Source organism: Scyliorhinus torazame, chromosome 19 (assembly GCF_047496885.1).
Source record: "Scyliorhinus torazame isolate Kashiwa2021f chromosome 19, sScyTor2.1, whole genome shotgun sequence".
In the NCBI taxonomy this organism is placed as follows: Eukaryota; Metazoa; Chordata; class Chondrichthyes; order Carcharhiniformes; family Scyliorhinidae; genus Scyliorhinus; species Scyliorhinus torazame.
In genome coordinates, this window is record NC_092725.1 from 110,055,379 (window position 1) to 110,074,773 (window position 19,395).

Here is a 19,395-nt window from a genome sequence, read left to right on the forward strand (position 1 = left end):
TGCTTACCTTCAGCGAATGGTGCACAGGGACACCCAGGTCCCGCTGCACATTCCCCTCTCCCAATTTACAACCATTCAGGTGGTAATCTGCCTTCCTGTTTTTGCTTCAAAAATGAATAACCTCACACTTATCCAAATTATATTGCATCTGCCATTGGTTTGCCCACTCGCCCAATCTGTCCTGATCTTGCTGTAGGATCCCTGTATCCTCATCACAATTCACCCTCCCACCTAATTTGGTATCCTCTGCAAACTTTGAGATGTTACATTTTGTTCCCTCATCCAAATCATTAATATATATTGTGAATAGCTGGGCTCCCAGCACCGATCCCTGTGGTACCCCACTGGCTACTGCCTCCAAATTTGAAGAGGACCCATTAACCCTACTCTTTGTTTCCTCTCTGCCAACCAGTTTTCTATCCACCTCATTACATTTCCCCCAATCCCATGCGCTTTCATTTTGCACAATAATCTCTTATGCGGAACTTTGTCAAACGCCTTCTGAAAGTCCAAATATATCACATCGACTGGCTCCCCCTTGTCGACTGTTCTGGTTACCTCTTCAAAGAATTCCAACAGATTTGTCAAGCATGATTTCCGCTTCATAAATCCATGCTGACTCTGACTGATCCTGCCACTGCTTTCTAAATGTTCCGCTGTAAAGTCCTTGATAATGGATTCAAGCATTTTCCCCACTACCAATGTTAGGCTTACTGGTCTATAATTCCCTGCTTTCTCTCTACCTCCCTTTTTGAATATCGGAGTGACATGAGCTACTCTCCAATCTGCAGGAACAGTTCCAGAGTCTATAGAATCCTGGAAGATGACCACCAATGCATCCACTTAGATTGAGATGAGGAAGTTTCTTCACCCAGAGAGTGGCGAGCCTGAGGAATTTGTTACTACAGAACTCAGCTGAGGCCAAAACATTATGGGCGCGATTTAATGTCTAAGAAACAGTCCCGTTTTGGGCGGGTATCACGGTGATTCTCGGCACTGTATCGACCAGACCGATCCGGCTATCAAACTGGACTTTCTTTTGGCTTTAGCTCGTCAGTGGAGTAAGAGATTGGGCAACCATTTTTAAATGCCGCCCCGATCTCTCGACATCACCTCAGATGCCCCATCGCGGCCTTTGGACCCCCATTGCCACAACATACCTCTTAGGGGATCCTCGAGCCTCCCCTCACCCCACCTCTTAAGGGCAGGGCACCCGCGGGCCTGATCCCTGACACAGGTAACCTGGCACGGGGTATCTTGGTACTGTCAGCCTGGCACCCTGGCAATGACACCCATTCACGATGGCAGTGCCCAGGTGGCACTGACAGGGTGTCTTGGTAGCAGTGTCAAGATGCCAGTCTGGCAGTGCCAAAGTGCCCAAGTGGCCAGGGTACCACCCTGCCAGAACCCGACCACATGGTGCCCTTCATTGGCCTTGAAGCCCCCCCCCACCCCACCCCCGGTGTCATTACACATGGTCCATGATAATGCAGAACAGTGCTAAACGGCGCTAAGATGAGGTCATTCACGTGTTCATTCCCGGGGCTTGGGAGAATCGGGCGCCGACATATTTCAACGAGCTTAATGGCTAATTTAAATATGTAAATCTGGATTTCGCCCAGCGAGGGCGTGATCCAGATTATGACGACTTGTGAGATCTTGTTGGACCTTGCCAGGAGTTCCGAGCTTTGCAAATCTCACAAGAGGCCTCTTGCTAGATTTAACGGCCTCACCGTGTCACATAGGTAGGTGCAATGTGGCTGTTCGATCGCGCCCTATACGTTTTCAAGAAGGAGTTAGATACAGCTTTTGCGGCTTAAAGGGATCAAAGATATGAGGGAAAAGTGGGAACAGGTTACTGAGTTGGATGATCAGACATGATTGGGCAGCACGGTAGCATTGTGGGTAGCACAATTGCTTCACAGCTCCAGGGTCCCAGGTTCGATTTCGGCTTGGGTCACTGTCTGTGCGGAGTCTGCACATCCTCCCCGTGTGTGCGTGGGTTTCCTCCTGGTGCTCCGGTTTCCTCCCACAGTCCAAAGATGTGCAGGTTAGGTGGATTGGCCATGATAAATTGCCCTTAGTGTCTAAAATTGCCCTTAGTGTTGGGTGGGGTTACTGGGTTATGGGGATAGGGTGGAGATATTGACCTTGGGTGGGGTGCTCTTTCCAAGAGCCGGTGTAGACTCGATGGGCCAAATGGCCTCCTTCTGCACTGTAAATTCTATGATAATCATAATGAATGGCGGAGCAGGCTCGAAAGGGCCGAGATGCCAACTCCTGCTCCTATTTTCTGTTCCTATGTTTCTATGTTTTTTCCACTATTCATCAGCAAGGGAACAGCACAATCACAAATCAGCCCTAATCCATCCTGACTTTACAGTGAATCATCATCTGCTGTCACAGATCATCCAGTAGCAGATACCTCTCGTTAGGCTTGTTTTGTGTGGCACGTTACCTCACAGCAAGGGAAACAGGGCCTCAGTGTCCAGAGTGAACAGGGCAGCAACTGCATATGTCCCTGACCATTCAAATAGAGGGATCGAGTAATTAATAATACAAGGACTAAGAAGGAAGTCTTGGGTGATTGAATTCAATGTTAAAGAGAGGGAAAGAAAAGTTGGATTAAGAGAGAGATGGAAAAGAGGCAGAAAGAGCAAAGTGTTGCAAAATTTACCATTTTATAAATCTCCAACAAAGGGCAGTACGATGGCACAGTGGTTAGCTCTGCTGCCTCACGGCGCCGGGAGCCAGGGTTCGATCCCGGCCCCGGGTTACTGTCCATGTGGAGTTTGCACATTCTCCCCATATCTGCGTGGGTCTCACCCCAACAACCCAAAAAGATGTGCCGGGTAGGTGAATTGGCCACATTAAATTGCCCCTTAATTGGGTACTCTAAAGTTAGAGAAAAAAACAATCTCCATCAACAATTAAAATCTGAAGGAATGACCCTCCACACCTATAACAGCTCATTTTCAGTCCCAGAGAGGTTTATTGGCAATATCACCATGTTAAAAAAGATTCTTGAACTAGAATTCATAAGACTTAAATATCTGCGGTGAGTTGAACTTGTATCTACTGCAGGAATCCAGCAACATCACGGCATTCAATATATGTCATTAAGGTAGCATGTGGTAAGATGCTGTTTTTGTGAAGCTAAAAGCAGTGATGCAGCCCAGTTCGGGCAGGAACTTTGTACATCTATGATTTCCTGCATACCTGCCTCCACTTACATCAACAACAATGAGCACCATGATCATCACTGTTAATTTGACAGCAAACTCTAGTGCATTGTGTTGTAGTTTCTTAAAGCACATGTGAAGGCTTAGGGGTGAAGCCAATGCCGATTTGTCTGCAAAAATTGGCAGGAAAACTCAAATCTCAGCTGCAACAGTTACAGCACATTGTAACACCAGTGAGCTTGTGTGGGTTACATTTTCATTCCAAGGCACAACTTTTTATGGTTACTTCACAAAACCCCTTTTATTAGGTTGTCAGTTCAAATTCTAATCAGGCTACATTGGAGTGACTGCACTGCCCCCCCTCCCTGTACCTTTTTTCACTCTGGATTGCATTTATATCTGCCTCAGTGCCTTGTCACTGCGTTGGGGTAATCAGCTGAGATGGTTGATGTAACTTCTCTGGAAAATGATCTTGCATTGTGTATAATTACCACGCAAGGTAATTCAAAAACAAATTGGCATGGGGGGGGGGGGCGAGGGGGAAGGGGGATACTGAACAACTCCTGATCTGTGGGATGCAATCAGAAATCAGCTCTTGCACATTTTAAGCACAGACTCGATCCCAGAGTGATTAGCTCCTGTGTCGTTGGAAAGTGCAGGTCTGCTGATTGAGTGATTAAACAATGCATTGGCTGCCCTCCCAAGTGAGGAAGAGTGATAATTACACAGACAGCTGAGACAAAGGATGTCTCTTCCTCTCTCGGAGCTTTATTCAGAGTGGAAACATCAGACAGGTGATAGGCTGGCGCTGCTGTGGGACCTTTTGTTCATTATTGCTCCATCACTCTTCTGGAGCTGATCACGTTTCATCTGCAGTAATAAACTTACTGCCAGCAAGGCGCAAGAAATACGTGTATCTTTTCTCCCTGTGGAAAGGGCAGGGTGCGCATGTCACTGATCATCTGAGAAATGTATTCATGAAATAGTGTCAAACACAGCAAAAGAAAATACCAAAGTGAGTTTGTGATGGGGATTTGCGGCCAGTTTCCAGTTGCTGTACCTGAAATTCCCTGGACACAGCAAGACATGGAAAAAGGGCAAGGAAGGGCATGTCATTCAGGAACCTAGCACCATTTTCTGATGATAGAAGATGTGCAAGTTCCATTCGGGCTGATTTTCCTGCGTGCTCTCTTCCCAAGAGATACAAAGCTCCAATCACAGGAGCAGTACGTCCCCTTGATCTTCGCATATCCCAGCAAATATAAACAAGTTGAGAAATTATTGTGATATGACAACATGAAATTGTCCCTCTGACACTAATCTGGGTAACACCAGTGTGGTAATCCCACAAATTTGAAGGAGAAATATGCTTTTGGGTTTATTCAAGTTTGAAGCTCAATCTTGTCTAGAAATATCAGGTTCTTTCAAAAGCTGAAAAAAAAAACCATGGACGGGATTCTCTAATAATGGGGCTATGTCTGCATTACAGACCTTGATGAAGAAAGTCCGGAGCGATTCACTTACCGGGGGTCCACGCATGTGCACGGCGGCGGCCTTTGGTCGCCGTCCAGCAAGACATGGCGGACCCACACCAGCACCGAAAACGTAGGCCGCGCCCATAGATCGGTAGCCCCCAATCAGTAGCCTGGCCGTCCTGGAGGTCACCCCGCGGTGAAGGATCGTTCCGCCCCCCACCAGGGCGGCTGCGGACCACGCCGAGTTCCCAATGGGTGGGACCATGAGAGAACCTGCATTGCGCAGGTCAAGGACACACAGCCTGAGTGAGAGAGATACAGACCGAGTGAGAATTTGGTAATTTGGTGCAGTGAGGTAACCAGGAAAGGTAAGTGGTTCATCTAATTTTGCTGTTTTTCAGTTAAAAGTGCAGTGTAGATTAGTGTCTGATTGGCTGAAGCTGCCCCCACCCTAATTGCTGAGAGGCAGTTATCTGGCAGTCACCTGAGGCCTGTTAAGGGGCACAAAGGTACACATTGTTTTCTTCTCTTTGAAGTTTTAGTGTGAGTCATCCTAAAGTCTGTATAAAAGACAGACAGAAAGCGCACATTAGTAAGCATTGCGCAGGTCAAGGACACACAGCCTGAGTGAGAGATATACAGACCGAGTGAGAATTTGGTAATTTGGTGCAGTGAGGTAATTCGGTGAAGAGTGGGAGAAGCTGCTTTTTCCCTACTGTTTTGTTCTCTCTCTTTCTTCGGGCCTAATTTCGGGAGCCGTTCGGAGGAGGAGGATCAGTCTCTGTGAGTATAAAAACCTAACGGAAACTTCCTGTTTTCCAGTTTTTTTCCCAAACGTGACGTCAGAGGGAAGCTGTGATCTGAGTGGTTGATAGCAAATCTGCCCCAAATTTAAAAAAAAAAACTACAGCTAAACTCATAAACTTAAATTAAACTAATTAATTAATTAGTGATGGCTGGTCAGGTGATGTGCTTGAGCTGCTTGATGTGGGAGCTGGCAGATCCCATTGCGAGCTGCAGCGACCACATCTGCAGTAAGTGTTGGCTGCTCGAAGAGCCCCGGCTCAGAGTTGATGAGCTGGAGTCTGAGCTTCAAACACTGAGGCACATCCGGGAGGGGGAGACTTACCTGGACACTGTGTTTCAGGAGGCAGTCACACCTGTCAGAGTAAGTAGTTTAAATCCTGCCAGTGGCCAGGGACAGCAGGGTGTGACTGCAAGTCAGGCAGGTAAAGGGAACCAGCAGTCAGGAACTCAGGAGCCTCAGCCCTTGACTCTGTCCAACAGGTATGCGGCACTTGCTCCCTGTGTGGATGGCGAACAGGGCTGCAGGAAGGATGAGTCAGCTGACCAAGGCACCATGGTTCAGCCGGCCATTCCAGGGGAGGGAGTAAATAGGCAAGTTGTAGTTGTAGGGGATTCTATTATCAGGGGGATAGATAGTATCCTTTGTGAGCAGGATAAAGAGTCCCGCATGGTATGTTGCCTGCCCGGTGCTAGGGTGCGGGATATCTCTGACCGGCTTGAAAGGATACTGGAGAGGGAGGGGGAGGATCCAGTTGTTGTGGTCCATGCCGGTACCAACAACATAGGCAAGTTTAGGAAAGAGGACCTGTTTAGAGATTATAAAGAGCTAGGATTCAAATTAAAAAACAGGTCCTCAAGGGTCATAATCTCCGGATTACTGCCCGAGCCACGTGCAAATTGGCATAGGGAGGCAAGAATAAGGGAAGTTAACACGTGGCTGAAAGAGTGGTGTGGGAAAGAGGGGTTCCTTTTCATGGGACACTGGCATCAGTTTTGGGACAGGGGGGACCTATACCGTTGGGATGGTCTCCACCTGAACCGAGCTGGGACCAGTGTTCTGGCGAAAAGAATAAATAGGGTGGTCAATAGGACTTTAAACTAAAGATTGGGGGGGGAAGGGAAAGTCAGGGAACCAAGAGGTGAAGTAATCAGTGGGAAGCGTAGCTGCTTAGGAATACAAAAAAGCACGAAAAGACAAAACTCAGGAGAGGTTACGATAGTCCCCATCCCACAAAATATGACACAGTGTATTGAAAGGCTCAGTAAACCAAGGTCCACCACACTAAGAAAACAAAAAGGGACGGTCAATAGAGAATTAAAGGTGCTATATTTAAATGCGCGCAGTGTACGGAACAAGGTAGATGAGCTTGTGGCCCAGATTGTGACTGGCAGGTATGACGTGGTAGGCATCACAGAGACATGGTTGCAGGGGGTTCAGGACTGGCATTTAAACATCCAGGGATTCACAACCTATCGAAAAGACAGGGAGGTGGGCAGAGGGGGTGGGGTTGCCTTGTTAATTAGGAATGAAATTAAATCAATAGCACTAAATGACATAGGGTCAGATGATGTGGAGTCTGTGTGGGTAGAGTTGAGGAACCACAAAGGCAAAAAAACCATAATGGGAGTTATGTACAGGCCTCCTAACAGTGGTCAGGACCGGGGGCACAAAATGCACCATGAAATAGAAAGTGCATGTCAGAAAGGCAAGGTCACAGTGATCATGGGGGACTTCAATATGCAGGTGGACTGGGTAAATAATGCTGCCAGTGGACCCAAGGAAAGGGAATTCATTGAATGTTTACAGGAGGGCTTTTTGGAACAGCTTGTGATGGAGCCCACGAGGGAACAGGCCATTCTGGACTTAGTGTTATGTAATGAGCCAGACTTGATTAAAGATCTTAAAGTAAGGGAGCACTTAGGAGGCAGTGATCATAATATGGTAGAATTCAATCTCCAATTTGAAAGAAAGAAGGTAGAATCAGATGTAAAGGTGTTACAGTTAAATAAAGGTAACTACAGGGACATGAGGGAGGAACTGACGAAAATCGACTGGGAGCAGAGCCTAGTGGGAAAGACAGTAGAACAGCAATGGCAGGAGTTTCTGGGAGTAATTGAGGACACAGTGCAGAGGTTCATCCCAAAGAAAAGAAAGGTTATCAGAGGGGGGATTAGGCAGCCATGGCTGACAAAGGAAGTTAGGGAATGCATCAAAGCAAAAGAGAAAGCCTATAATGTGGCAAAGAGTAGTGGGAAGTCAGAAGATTGGGAAGGCTACAAAAACAAACAGAGGATAACAAAGAGAGAAATAAGGAAAGAGAGGATCAAATCTGAAGGTAGGCTAGCCAGTAACATTAGGAATGATAGTAAAAGTTTCTTTAAATACATTAAAAACAAACGGGAGGCAAAAGTTGACATTGGGCCGCTCCAAAATGACGCTGGTAATTTTGTGATGGGAGACAAGGAAATAGCTGAGGAACTGAATAAGTACTTTGCGTCAGTCTTCACAGTAGAAGACATGAGTAATATCCCACCAATTCCGGAGAGTCAGGGGGCAGAGTTGAATATGGTAGCCATCACAAAGGAGAAAGTGCTAGAGAAACTAAGAGGTCTAAAAATTGATAAATCTCCGGGCCCAGACGGACTACATCCTAGAGTTCTAAAGGAGATAGCTGAAGAAATAGTGGAGGCGTTAGTTATGATCTTTCAAAAGTCACTGGAGTCAGGGAAAGTCCCAGAGGATTGGAAAATCGCTGTTGTAACCCCCCTGTTCAAGAAATGAACAAGGAATAAGATGGAAAATTATAGGCCAATTAGCCTAACCTCGGTTGTTGGCAAGATTCTAGAATCCATTGTTAAGGATGAGATTTCTAAATTCTTGGAAGTGCAGGGTCAGATTAGGACAAGTCAGCATGGATTTAGTAAGGGGAGGTCGTGCCTGACAAACCTGTTAGAGTTCTTTGAAGAGATAACAAATAGGTTAGACCAAGGAGAGCCAATGGATGTTATCTATCTTGACTTCCAAAAGGCCTTTGATAAGGTGCCTCACGGGAGACTGCTGAGTAAAATAAGGGCCCATGGTATTCGAGGCAAGGTACTAACATGGATTGACGATTGGCTGTCAGGCAGAAGGCAGAGAGTTGGGATAAAAGGTTCTTTTTCGGAATGGCAACCGGTGACGAGTGGTGTCCCGCAGGGTTCAGTGTTGGGGCCACAGCTGTTCTCTTTATATATTAACGATCTAGATGACGGGACTGGGGGCATTCTGGCTAAGTTTGCTGATGATACAAAGATAGGTGGAGGGGCAGGTAGTATGGAGGAGGTGGGGAGGCTGCAGAAAGATTTAGACAGTTTAGGAGAGTGGTCCAAGAAATGGCTGATGAAATTCAACGTGGGCAAGTGCGAGGTCTTGCACTTTGGAAAAAAGAATAGAGGCATGGACTATTTTCTAAACGGTGACAAAATTCATAATGCTGAAGTGCAAAGGGACTTGGGAGTCCTAGTCCAGGATTCTCTAAAGGTAAACTTGCAGGTTGAGTCCGTAATTAAGAAAGCAAATGCAATGTTGTCATTCATCTCAAGAGGCTTGGAATATAAAAGCAGGGATGTACTTCTGAAGCTTTATAAAGCATTAGTTAGGCCCCATTTAGAATACTGTGAGCAATTTTGGGCCCCACACCTCAGGAAGGACATAGTGGCACTGGAGCGGGTCCAGCGGGGATTCACACGGGTGATCCCAGGAATGGTAGGCCTAACATACGATGAACGTCTGAGGATCCTGGGATTATATTCATTGGAGTTTAGGAGGTTGAGGGGAGATTTAATAGAAACTTACAAGATAATGAATGGCTTAGATAGGGTGGACATAGGGAAGTTGTTTCCATTAGCAGGGGAGACTAGGACCCGGGGGCACAGCCTTAGAATAAAAGGGAGTCACTTTAGAACAGAGATGAGGAGAAATTTCTTCAGCCAGAGAGTGGTGGGTGTGTGGAATTCCTTGCCACAGAGGGCGGTGGAGGCCGGGACATTGAGTGTCTTTAAGACAGAAGTTGATAAATTCTTGATTTCTCGAGGAACTAAGGGCTATGGAGAGAGAGCGGGTAAATGGAGTTGAAATCAGCCATGATTGAATGGCGGAGTGGAATCGATGGGCCGAATGGCCTTACTTCCGCTCCTATGTCTTATGGTCTTATGGTCTTATGGAACCACGCCGTCGGGAACTCGGCCAGTTTACATTGGAGAATCGCCGCGGGGGCTTCAATGGCCCCCGACCAGCACCGCGTAGACCGCGCCGTGTGATTGGCAGCGATTCTCGGGTCTGACGCCCATCCTCCGCGCCCGCTCCGATCGTGATTTTGGCGTGGAGGCTTGGAGAATCCTGCCCCGTACCCTTACCAAATTAGATCATCATGGACTGTAGAAACATAGAAGCACATTTTGCCATTCGATAATATCATTGCCTAATCTGTGTCTTACCTCCATCCACCTTCCTTCCTTCTGTAGCATTTATGATGGAGTCACATGTCCCAAGGAGAATAGGATGATTAGGAAAAACAGTATGACATGAGCAACAAAAGGAACACAGTTCCAAATAAATCGTTTTGGATTCGAAACATTGGGCTGGATTTTACGGCCACCCTGACGTGTTTTCCGGCAGCAGAGGTGGCTCATCATTGGTCACCGGTTGGAACTCCCCATCCCGCTGATGTCTATGGCATTTTGTGAGGCCCATCCATCCTGCCACCGGAAACCTGCTATGGGATCGGAAGATCCCACCAGCAGAAAGGACCAAAAAAATCCTCCCCATTAATTCTGTTTTTCTTTCCACGGATGCTGCCTGACCTGCTGAGTTTTTCTAGCACTCTGTGTTTTCAGTCCTAACTTTTAACTTAGTTTCCCCTTCACTTTAGCTAGTTCTTCCTTCATACTCTTCGGATTATCTTTATTCAGGTGTAAAACACTAGTCTCAGACCCACATTTCTCCCCTTCAAACTGAACATGAAATTCTATACTGTTATCAGTGATGTCACCTGACGGCTCTTTCACTGTTAGGTTACTGATTGGAAGGTCTCCTGCTCCCTGGTTGGCTCTCGAATTTACTGCTCCAAAGAATTGCCCCGACTGTACATTAGGAACTCATTTCCCAGGCTGCCTTTGCCAACTGATTCAACTAATCTACATGTAGATTGAAGTCACCTTTGATTATTGCGGTACTTTTCTTAAATTTCCCATTTATTTCTACCTAACCCCCCCCCCCCCAGCCCCCCAGGTCTTGCAGTGTCGGTACTTTTAGGGGCCTATAAACTACTCCCACAGTGAGCCCTAACATTTTCTATTTCTGAACTCTAACCTAAACTTTATCTATGGGCACAATTTTTGCATCGTGGTTCACCCAGTGCCGATCCAGGTACGCACGGTAAATTGCGGGAGAGGCCCAAATTGAGATGCGCGGTGGGCACAATCCAGGTTGCAATTCACTCGGCCGCTCCCCATAGCGACATCCGGATTTCACCCAGAAATGCCGAGAAGCTCATTCAGCCTAATTTGCATTAATTTCAATCTCATTAGCGAGATTAAAGTCGAATGCTGCATCCTCCCGGGAATCACCTGACTCCGCAGCGAGAAATCACACGGGCGTCGTTTAGGATTCCTCTACAAAAACGGGAACCTGATGCAATGACAACCAAGGGGAAGTGAGGAGGTGAATAGCAATTTCCATTTACTGGTATGCAGAACTGATGCCAGGAGACAGGTGATAACTTACCTTTGCATCTCGGTGGAGGTCGTTGGTCTTCTACTGACATTGTGCATTGGTCCGCTTGTCATGCTGCCTGCACTGAGAGCCGCTACCGCTGCCTCCCAGGAGATATTGGTGACCCTGCTGCTGGTCCTCCAACCTTCTTGGGGGAACAGGATGTCCCATCTTGCATCCACATCATCAGGAAACCTGCCAAGGTCGGCAACCCCCAAGAGAGGAGCAGGCCAGTGTGTTGCCATACTTGTGTGTTGACTGGGAGTGAGAGGTTGAGAGGTGAGGGAGCGTTTAAAAGCAGCTCCTCATTGTTAGTGGCGAGACATCACATCACACAAGTTAATGACTTACTATTACCACTTAAACAATGCTAATCAATACAGTGATACAAGGACCATGAACTGCTATCTTTACTTCCACTCAAACAACAGAAGCATCTCAGGTTACAATCTACTTTCAAATACAGTTAGCAGTCAGGAATATTTGCTGCAAAGAGATGTCTTTTTTTAATATAAATTTAGAGTACCCAATTCATTTTTTCCAATTACGGGGCAATTTAGCATGTCCAATGCACCTATCCTGCACATCTTTGGGTTGTGTAACCCAGGCAAACACAGGGAGAATGTGCAAACTCCACACGGACAGTGACCCAGAATCGAACCTGGGACCTCGGCGGCCTGAGGCAGCAGGGCTAACCCACTGTGCCACCGTGCACAGAGATGTCTTTTGAGACTGTTTGAAAAGATAAACGTGAACCCTGTCAGAAAAATGCAGAGTCTGCCTGTACTCCTTCAGGAACGGCTTCTCAGCTTGTCTTCCACACACAGACTAACTCTGGGCAAGGGGACTCAGCCTATGGGGGACACAGAGAGTGGTTCCCCCAGACCATGGAGATTCGGAGTCCGAAATGGAAACTGAGGAGGTTGATCCTCTGCCGGAGGTCAGCTTCGAGCTTCCATCTGTGACCCTTCAGCGCTCAACAAGAAAGCGATGATCCCTAGTCTGCTTCACACACCCCCAATCTGGCTCCTCCTGCCATCAACTCGAGGCCTTGTGACAAGTGACAAAAGAGGCCTCATCGCCGTAGGGGGGGAATGATTTGAACTTGAGAGAGGAGGGATGTGATAAGCCTCATAAGGACTATGGGGCGGGGGGGGGTCGCTGATTTGATCGCCCCATGGGCCTTGTAGAATATAAGTTTCCATGGTGAGCGGGCAGAGGCCCACCCAGCTGTGGGTTGTTAGTTGGATCTTTAACTGTAGCTCCCAGACCTGCACCAGCAGCTCCCACTAGTCCTGGGCTGGGACCTTTGTTTTGTGTGCCTCGGTAATGACTCTATTTTCAGTTTAAAATAAACCCGTTAGGCCTTTCTCTCCTTGCTTCCTCGAATTAATACAGGGCCCAAGCTCATTTTTATCCAACTGAAATTGCTTGGGAGGAATTTTCAGTAAAGAATAGACAGTGTAATCTTGCTGTTTTAAAAGCTTACACGCGCACAAAAACACCAAATTGCATTTATAAAGCGCCTTTGCCATAATAAAATGCCCCACTCTGATTCACAGACACATAAGGAGATATTATGTCAGGTCATCAAACGCTTGGTCAAAGAGGTAGGTTTTAAGGATCAGGCCGAAGTAGAAAGGCAGAGGAATTATGGAGGGAATTGCTGAACATGAGGTATTGACAACTGAAGGTACGGCTGCCAATGGTGGAGCAATAAAAATGGGGTAGCTGCAAGAAGCAAGGATTCGAGGAGTTCCTGAGAACCCGTAGGCCTTGAGAGGGTTGAAGAGATAGGGAGTGGGTGATGTCGTGAAAGGATTTGAAAATAAGGGTGAATATTGTAAAATGAAAGTGTTGCCTCCCGGGAGCCAAGGTCAGTGAGCGCTGAATGGGATTTGGTGCATGTTTTGGATGTGCACAGACTAAAATAGTGCTTAAGATGTGATAACATTTTGCTTATAAAGATGATATGCTATCAATGAACACACGACGAGTGGTGAATGTAACTGAGGCTTTAATAAACTAAACGGAAAGCCTTCAGATCCCGAACTGAGGCAGCGGCGGACACTAGCCACCTTTATACCGAGCCGGAGGGCGGCGGAGCCAGCAGGCAATAGTTTACCACATTACATATAATACAATGGCAGTTTACCACAATACACATATTATACACTACAGTGGTTTGGACCCAGCAGGGACAAGCCCAGGCATGTAACAGTAAAACAGTACTATACAATACAATGGTTTACCACAGAAGTCTTCTTCAGTTATACCCTATGAGGAAAGGAAATAATGAGTGAAACATAACCTGAGGGAATGGCTGGGGAAGGATGTAAAATGAAGGATCCAAATGATTTGATATGAAAATGATGTGATGAGTCAAATGGAATGAATGATGAGGTACTTAAAGCAATTATGAACTGGACGTGGTAGCAATGACAGCTAGAGGGTGTGACAATGAATATGAAGTGAGAGTAGGTAGTAAAAAAGCATGAAAAGAAAGGCCTCTCAGCTAATCACATTTATGGAGAAAAATAGAAATTCTACCACATCTCAACCATATTTTTCAATTTAAATTAAAAGTGGATCAAAATGCTTCACAATACCAGCACATCAATGTGTGTATGTTTCTATTATTCATCTTAATTTTAGTTGAAGATTAAATAAGCAGTAGTTAAGCAAGGCACTACAATGAAATCGACTTTATAAGATGGCAATCTGAGTATGAGCAAAGAGGCAGTTATAAAGGGCAGCACGGTAGCACAAGTGGATAGCACTGTGGCTTCACAGCACCAGGGTCCCAGGTTCAATTCCCCGTTGGGTCACTGTCTGTGCGGAGTCTGCACGTTCTCCCCGTGTCTGCGTGGGTTTCCTCCGGGTGCTCCGGTTTCCTCCCACAGTCCAAAGACGTGCAGGTTAGGTGGATTGGCCGTGATAAATTGCCCTTAGTGACCAAAAAAGGTTAGGAGGGGTTATTGGGTTACGGGGATAGGGTGGAAGTGAGGGCTTAAGTGGGTCGGTGCAGACTCGATGGGCCGAATGGTCTCCTTCTGCACTGTATGTTCTATGTCTATGTCTAAACTGCCCACCTAATCCCTTGAGTAATGTATTTACACATCAAATATGGTACCAGGTCATGAAGTTGATCAGGTTTGATCAGGTTTGAATTTGCTCATCCTTTGAGATTGAGAAGACAGCCAGAGTATCATCTCACCTTCTGCCGTGAGTTGTTGGACAAGCGATGAGACACAGTTTTGTTGGGAATGCACATTAGCAGTTGTGGAGGCGCAAGGTATTTTTCACACCCGACTTCCTCAGTTGGCATTTACATTCAGCATGAGCAGGATGACAGGCCTCCCTGAAGGTGCCTTCATTGATGCTTTTATGCCAGGCTTTCTCATCTCAAGCAACTTGCTCCTGTACATAGTTGTCAATTCTGCACAGTTTCCGAGCAGCATTTAGAGCAGTCTTTAGATCTCATTTGAGATCCACCAAAAAGATTGCTTCCCATTGTCACTGTGACAGAAGTGATTCACTGATTGGGAATTCACACATGACTTGATCATCACAGCCATGCCTCCATCGTTAAAGCAAAGAAAAGAAGAAATCAGTATAAAGCTAGCTGGTATTAGGACAGAGAGCATACAGTAAAATGTAATGCGATTAATAATGTGCGACTCTGTGGATAAGCAAGATGGCTTCGGACACTAATCCATTTGCCTTGATTTTCTGGTCAGGATTATTTTAATGCCAGCAGTAACCCCTTTAAAAGGGGGCAGTACGGTGGCACAGTCAGTAACCCAGCTGCTTTGCAGCGCCAGGGACCCAGGTTTGATTCCGACCTTGGGTGAACATAGAACATAGAACGATACAGCGCAGTACAGGCCCTTCGGCCCACGATGTTGCACCGAAACAAAAGCCATCTAACCTACACTATGCCATTATCATCCATATGTTTATCCAATAAACTTTTAAATGCCCTCAATGTTGGCGAGTTCACTACTGTAGCAGGTAGGGCATTCCACGGCCTCACTACTCTTTGCGTAAAGAACCTACCTCTGACCTCTGTCCTATATCTACTACCCCTCAGTTTAAAGCTATGTCCCCTCGTGCCAGCCATTTCCATCCGCGGGAGAAGGCTCTCACTGTCCACCCTATCTAACCCCCTGATCATTTTGTATGCCTCTATTAAGTCTCCTCTTAACCTTCTTCTCTCCAACGAAAACAACCTCAAGTCCATCAGCCTTTCCTCATAAGATTTTCCCTCCATACCAGGCAACATCCTGGTAAATCTCCTCTGCACCCGCTCCAAAGCCTCCACGTCCTTCCTATAATGCGGTGACCAGAACTGTACGCAATACTCCAAATGCGGCCGTACCAGAGTTCTGTACAGCTGCAACATGACCTCCCGACTCCGGAACTCAATCCCTCTACCAATAAAGGCCAACACTCCATAAGCCTTCTTCACAACCCTATCAACCTGGGTGGCAACTTTCAGGGATCTATGTACATGGACACCTAGATCCCTCTGCTCATCCACACTTCCAAGAACTTTACCATTAGCCAAATATTCCGCATTCCTGTTATTCCTTCCAAAGTGAATCACCACACACTTCTCTACATTAAAATCCATTTGCCACCTCTCAGCCCAGCTCTGCAGTTTATCTATATCCCTCTGTAACCTGCTACGTCCTTCCACACTATCGACAACACCACCGACTTTAGTATCGTCTGCAAATTTACTCGCCCACCCTTCTGCGCCTTCCTCTAGGTCATTGATAAAAATGACAAACAGCAACGGCCCCAGAACAGATCCTTGTGGTACTCCACTTGTAACTGAACTCCATTCTGAACATTTCCCATCAACCACCACCCTCTGCCTTCTTTCAGCTAGCCAATTTCTGATCCACATCTCTAAATCACCCTTAATCCCCAGCCTCCGTATTTTCTGCAATAGCCTACCGTAGGGAACCTTATCAAACGCTTTGCTGAAATCCATATACACCACATCAACTGCTCTACCCGTCTACCTGTTCAGTCACCTTCTCAAAGAACTCGATAAGGTTTGTGAGGCATGACCTACCCTTCACAAAGCCATGCTGACTATCCCTGATCATATTATTCCTATCTAGATGATTATAAATCTTGTCTCTTATAATCCCCTCCAAGACTTTACCCACTACCCACAGACGTGAGGCTCACCGGTCTATAGTTGCCGGGGTTGTCTCTGCTCCCCTTTTTGAACAAAGGGAACACATTTGCTATCCTCCAGTCCTCTGGCACTATTCCTGTAGCCAATGATGACATAAAAATCAAAGCCAAAGGTCCAGCAATCTCTTCCCTGGCCTCCCAGAGAATCCTAGGATAAATCCCATCAGGACCCGGGGTGACTGTGTGAAGTTTGCACATTCTCCCTGTGTCTCTGTGGGTTTCCTCCGGTTGCTCCGGTTTCCTCCCACAATCCAAAGGTCAGCAGGTTAGATGGGGTTATGGGGATGGGGCGGGATTAAGCCAAGTTATGGTGCTCGTCCGGAGGGTCGGTGCAGACTCGACGGGCCGAATGGTCTTCTCCTGCGCTCTGGGAATCCAATGTGCCTAACCTGATGCCAATGGGTAGAGCTAGGCTTTCATAACTTGAAGGAGGAGTGTTGGATTCAACAGTCTTTTGTCAATTTGACTGATGTGAATATTTTACTGAACATCACAGACAGAAGAATCTTGAAAAATGTCAGGTAAAATGAGAAATAAATGACTCTGCAACAAGAATGAAGTTGGGTGTTTTCTATTTTGGGTGTCTGATCCACGATATCAACTTTCCGGTTGGATGGAAAGTTGAAATTTGACCCCAATATTAATTTCTATTGAAGAAAGGACACACATTGTTTTGCTCATCCAGAAATGTCTTCAATGCAGCAGGCAAGGTTAATACATTTGTCATTCTAATAACTTTCAGAGAAAACGTTAAGGAAATACGGGCCAACTTTTCTAGGCAATATTTCGATAGCCATTGGAATTTTGCTCGCATGAGAATATTTTGTGAGATAAATGGGCCGGTTCATTGCATGATGGTATTCTAAATGTTTATTGCCAGATGTTTTACATTACGTTTTCAGTAAAGTAACATATGGTAATTATCTCTGTTCTGTGTTCTCCTCATATTATTAATCTAGCTTCAATGGACTGACCCATGTCAATTAAAACACAAATGAAAGCCAATTATTATAGTGGACCTCACTTCATTAAGTAAGATTGGAATTATGTCTCTGAAAATCTGCTTTGCTTTTTAAATCATACCTCTGACTGACTTGACTGATGTGTGTTCATAAATATTACAGCAGTTCATCGCTAAGTGTTAAATTTGGAAATATCCTTAGCTAAAGGGCTTCATCATCACTCACCAGATCTAATCAATAGTTTCTATCTTTTTAAAATCACAGCTCGATTGTTGTTACCTGGTATGGAAGGAAAGAAAGATTTTCACTTATATAGCACCTTTCATGACCTGATGTAGTCCCAAAGCATTTCACAGCTGAAGAAGTACTTTCTGTGAAGTGTACGCACTGTTTGAATGTAGGGGTTGAAGCAGTCAAGTATTGAGGTTTCAGTATTAGTTTTGGCTGGAACGTGAACTGAGAATGTTTCTGAAGAATATAGCCAGAGATTCTGCATTATTCTGACAGGCCTAGTTCTGCTCGTATTTCATATGTTCATAAGCTCCAATTCCCTCCCTAAGCCTCTCGGTCTCTCTACTTCTCTCTTGTGTTTTAAGGCACTCCTCAAAGTCTCCCACTTTGAACAAGCTTTCAGTCACCTGTTCTAATATCTCTTTACATGGTCTGGTGCCAAATTTTATTTGCTAATCACCTTTGGTCATTATACTATATTAAAGGCGCTTTATAAATGCAAGTTGTTGCTGTTGTTTCTTCTTCATTTTAAACACAGCACAAGTTTTGCATATGTATTAGAGGACTAGAACAATAAATCATTGTATGGTACATCCCATTTGCAAAGATACTGACACAATTAATTTGTGACATTGTTAATGTTAGGTTCCTTGAAAAGTATAGCATACACTCAATGTAACAGAGTCAGATGATGTTTGCCTGCTCTACGTGTTATTTGTTGTCTCCATTTAATTTTAAACCACATCTATTTTACAGTTCTTAGAATGAGATTATGAGCACAATAAGCCCGTCGGGGAGAAACAAGAGTTATTTAATTACATTTTTGCAAATGCATGGTATTTATAATGGAAGGGCTCTTCTTATTATGTATCAGATCAAAACTAGCTAATAAAATAACTCAGACCTTCCAGTTAAGCTATGATCACAACTCTCCTTTGAGGCCCATCTCTTTTAACGAAATCAATGGGAGTTACTCCGAATACATGATAACCTTTCCAATGTGATGTCATTTGAAATTTAATTGAAGTCAATACTGTAGCCACCTGGGTTGGCCACTTCCCGACTTAAAATGGAGAACAGCAAAGGCTGAAGGGAAATTCAGCCAACACAGGCAAAAACTAGCAGGTGCAAGTTTACTGTGTATTAGACTCTGCAAAAGCCCAGACAGCATCAATACAAGCAGCCATCTACATAGTAATGAGCGATCCCCGGGAACAATCAAAACATTTGAGGTAAACAAGGCCAAGCCAGACTCCTCGGCGCCAGCAGGAGCAAACACAAAAGAGGTTAACAGACACTTAAAGATGGCCCAACGATCAGGGAACAGCTCCAGTATTGGAGAAATCGAACCAAGCGATTGGAACGAAGTCCAATCACTTGAAGCCAGGTACGGGGTCCGCCTCGAAGGGCGGGAAGTCCCTGGGGACTATAAAGCAAAGCCCCCAAGTTCAAATCGTCCTTCTTGACAGGGTCACTCAGCAACGCGAACCAACCCTTGACAGTGACCTGTCCAGCTGCCTCCAAAGAATGTCAGTCTCAAGTCAACGCTCGCTACGAGATAGGCGCTCCTGGCTAGCAGTCCATACCAGCTTTAGAATCCCGCAGACTCAGAACCCGAACAAAAGGCCATTTGTTCCCCTGACCTGGTGGGCCAGTCCGAAGCTAGGTATTGGCCTGTTGGTGATAGAAATAGCTTAGAAATTAGAGTTTATGCATGAGTAGCAATTTACTGTGTATAATAAATGTGCTTTGATTTGAATCTTACTAATTGG